This window comes from Vidua chalybeata, chromosome 31 (genome assembly GCF_026979565.1).
Source record: "Vidua chalybeata isolate OUT-0048 chromosome 31, bVidCha1 merged haplotype, whole genome shotgun sequence".
In the NCBI taxonomy this organism is placed as follows: domain Eukaryota; kingdom Metazoa; phylum Chordata; class Aves; order Passeriformes; family Viduidae; genus Vidua; species Vidua chalybeata.
This window is the reverse complement of record NC_071560.1, coordinates 364,645-368,892: the sequence shown is the minus strand read 5'-3', so window position 1 is coordinate 368,892 and position 4,248 is coordinate 364,645.

Sequence of the window (4,248 nt, the reverse complement as noted above, 5' to 3'; positions counted from 1 at the left end):
ACGCTCCGCCAATGGCGCCGCTGCCCAGCCAGGGCCGCCCTCAGGCCGCCAGCGGGGCCGTGCTTCGCCCCGCTCTCACCAATCAGCGCGCCACAACCACGACTGACGGCACAGCCGGCCAATCGCAGCGAGGGGCGGGCTCTGCACACGGCACCGCCTCGCCCCGCGCTCTCAGGGCCCCCCGGGCTGGGCGAGGGCAAAGCCGCAGCTGAGGAACAGCCCTGGAACGGGCCCGGGCCCGGGCCGGCATCCAGCGCAAACACAAACAAACTTCTCCGCACCTCCCGACACGGCTTTCCCGGCCCTGCGCCTTCGCTGCCTCCGCCTCTGCGGCAAGCCCACGAGCCCCACTTCTCCTGCCCCTAATTAGCAGCATCAGTGCAGCGCTTGGATTTCCCCCAAAAAGGGAAAACCGCCCAAAGCCCTGGGGGTGAGTGGGGCAGGGCAGAGATTTCGGGCAGAAAACTCCAGAATCTGCGAGCAGGAGAATGAGAAGTCAAGGAAGAGCCTTGGATGCAGCTTTCCCCCAGGCCTCCCTCCTTCCAGCTGCACCTCCTCCCCCGGCAGGGCAGGAGACAGGGAATGGGGCCATGCTCAGTTCATCCCCCGTGCCTTCTCCCTCTGCTCAGGGACAGGAGTCGTTCCCCTGCTGCACCCTGCGCTCTCTCCCACCGGAGACTTGTCCAGGAACTTCTCCGAGCGGAGTCCATCCCCTGGGGCACAGCCCCCCTCCAAGTGCTGCAGCGTGGGTCACTGTGCCACGGGCTCAGTCCTTCCAGGACAGGCTGCTCCAGCGGGGGCCCCTCTGCCCACGGGCTCACAGCCTCCTCTCAGGCATCCCCGTGCTCCAGCCTGGCTCCTCCAGGGGCTGCAGGGGGATCTCTGCATCCCCACGCATCTGCAGGGGGATCTCTGCAGCCCCATTGTTATAAATGAATCAGCCAATTTAATGATTCGAGGAATTTATTAAATCAAATCCAAGTAAAAATTGGAAAAGCCACAATCAAAACAGCGCCAAGCCAGGCGATCGGAGCTGGGTTCAGGCTCTGCAGCTCCGTGCCCCTGGCAGGTCACAAGGTGATGATTCCGCAGGGGTTTTTTGTGTTGTTTTCAGACCTAGCAGGATTCCTGGGGGGTCTTCCTGTTCCCTCTCATGGATCTTGCCCCTTTCCACATATTAATGCATGTTCTTTTCTTGTGCACAGTTTTCCCCGGAATACTCTGATTGCTGAAATCCTGTTAGACGGTAATCTTGAATATCTTGTTCTGGTGAGGAATATTCATTTTATGGGTTCAATGCTTATCTTCTAGACGGAATAATCCTTCAGAATAACCATCCTTTGAGACAGGAATTCATCTTGTGTATATTGTTCTTTCACTTGATTCCATTTAAAAAGACACTGTATTTTTTTTTAGTCCTGAGCACGAATTTATTTTAAATCATATATTACACCCTTGGATCTGCAGGGGGATCTCTGCATCCCCACGGATCTCTGCATCCAGTACCGCCGTCTTTGGAGGCGCCAGGAATAGGCTGAGCTCTGCCTGAAGCTCTTCTCACCTTCCCCACACCCTTCCTGGCACAGGGAGGGTTTTAGCTCCTCACAGCTCCCCGGGCTGGGTTTGCAGCCCCTCCTCGTGTGGGATCTCTGGGGCTTTTCCTCCCCGTTGGATTCCTGCGCCGTGGAGCCGTTCCAAATGGCCTCTTCCACGAGGTTCTGTGGCAGGGATTTGTTCTCCCTGGTCTCTGTCCGCAGCTCAGTGCCTGGGGCAGGAAGGACAAGGAGAGTTAGGCACAGGGAGAAGGGAAAAGGAAAAGGCAGAATGTGAAATACAAAGTTGTGTTTTGTGTCAGGTAAATCAAGGTAACCTGTGTAAATGTAATTGTGAAATGTGTGGAACACGGCCATGGGACAGTTATAGAAATGAGTTCTAATAAACAGCCGAGGAAAGCATGGAAGAAGGCTTTGGAGCCAATCTTTTGTTTGTGATTGACAATTATAAGCCTTAAGCTGTTTTGTAATAAGAACCTTGGAATTATAACTTTAGAATGTTGCTCTGTATTAAGGATTTTAAGACTTTAGAATGTATAAAGAATTAAAAAAGAATGTATAAATGTATAAAGAATTCAAAAGAGGGAAGTGAACCTGTCCCAAGCTCCTCACAAAACAGTGAAAATATCCTGGAGAAGGAAGATGGACATCAACGTCGCTGATTGATGATTTCAAAAAGGGAAGCTGGACATCACTATCAGGGATTAATGGTCCTAGAAAATAGAGCCCACATCAGGAAGATGGACCCCACCATGTGGGACACACATCCTGGGATGTCCATCCCGGGATATTGAAACCTGGAAGAGATCACAATAGAGTACAGAAATTGGAAAGGAACCAAACATCACCATCACAGATTGACGATCCTGAAGTAAAGAATTGTGATGTCAAAAATTGGAAATAGAAACTGCTGAGGAAAGCTTATGAATATGCATGAAGATGATCAATGAATACCAGCAGGCCCAGCAATCAGTGTGCAGTTGGAGGGGAAAACCCCCACCGCTGTACCCAGTGCTGGCTTTGCTCATGCGTTACCATATTAATTAATAAATTAATGAATTCAATTGCTGCTTGATATATTGGCTGAGTCAAGCTTCTCATTTCTAACATTCTAATGCTTTTGAATTCCTCTATTGGCTTTTGCATTTCTCTATTGGCTTTTTGAATTTCTCTATTGGCTTTTGGATTTTTCTATTGGGTTTTGCATTTCTCTATTGGCTTTTGCAGGTTCCTGTTGACCACGAGCATTTTGCTCTGCTGCTCAATACTGATATTGATTATTGATAATTCCTTGCAGCCGCTCGCTGGCACAATAAAATCTCAGAGTTTGCCCCGACATGTCCGAGGCTGTGTGAGCTTTCTGCCAGGTTTTGGGAATCCTTTAGGAATCCATTTCTCACATCCCTGGCCCCCCCCGGTCCCGGCGCTGTTCCCGGGGGTCCCGCGGCTCCGGGGGGGTGAAAGGGGAGGGGGCGGAACCCCCGTGATGGGTGGGGGGGCACAAAGGGGGGTCCGGGCCCGGTGCTCGGGGGGGGTCGGTGCTCGAGGGGGGTCGGGGGCACTGAAGGGGGTGCGGGTGCGGTTTTTGGGGGGTCCCGGTGCTCGGTGAGGGGGGGTCAGTGCTCAGCAGCGGGGGCTGCCTGGGGACCCCCCCGGCCCCCCCAAATCCCAGCCGGGTGTGAAAAACAAAGTTCACTAAGGGATTATTAAACAAAGTTTAAAAAGGGATAAAAAAGGGTTTTGGCGCTCGGCCAAAGAACTCGCCCTTAGCTTAACCCTTCGTTCTCCGGATCCGGTTCCACTGCAGGGCTGCAAACGCGTTCCTGAGTTTTGACATTATTCAAGCACTCCCGGCAGGTTTGGGTGTTCCAGGAACTCTTGTTTGGTTCTCACCTCTGACTTGTCTGCAGGACATTCTGCAGATCAAGTCAATATATTTGATTTCTTCTCCTGGTTCCATCCTGTTGTTTCAGAGCCCCTGGTAAATTCATAAATTCTTCTCAGGTTTGTGTCACTGTTATCACCTGGAGAGGCCGGGCCACAGATGGGAGAAACAACGAAATTGTTTTACACCTGAGTCAGTCACAAAAGCATTTTAACACTGCATAGTCTCTATTTCAATACTTATTATTGATCCATGTCATACTTATCTACTTTTAATATTTTAAGGCCTGTGATATAATATCTATTTATTACTCTAGCATTCAATTGGTTACACGGTGCACACATAAACGGATCGATTTTATTGTACCAGCGAGAAGCTTCAAGGAATCATCAATAACCACTATCAATATCAAGTACCATAGCAAAGTCCTTGTGATCAATAAGAACGTGCAGAGGCCAATGCAGAAATGCAGAAGCCAATTATTCTATTGTCATTCATAACCCGGCTCTGCTGCAGCCACAGCAGAAAGCTGCCTCTGCTGCAAGGCACCGAGGGGGTCACTCGCCCCCTGAGCCGCCCCCGCCTCCATGAGTGTCCCCAGAGCGTCCTCAGAGTGTCCCCAAGTGTCCCCAGTGACGTCACCCCAGGAATTCCCATCAGCATTTGGGACAATTCCAATGAAAATTCCCAGAAAATTCCCCACATTTGTCTCAAATCCCGTGTGGGGAGGGGAGAGGGGACAAGTGACAGCAGCAATGTCCCCGATGATGTCACCGTCCCCAGTGACGTCACAGCGGTGACATCGCTGTC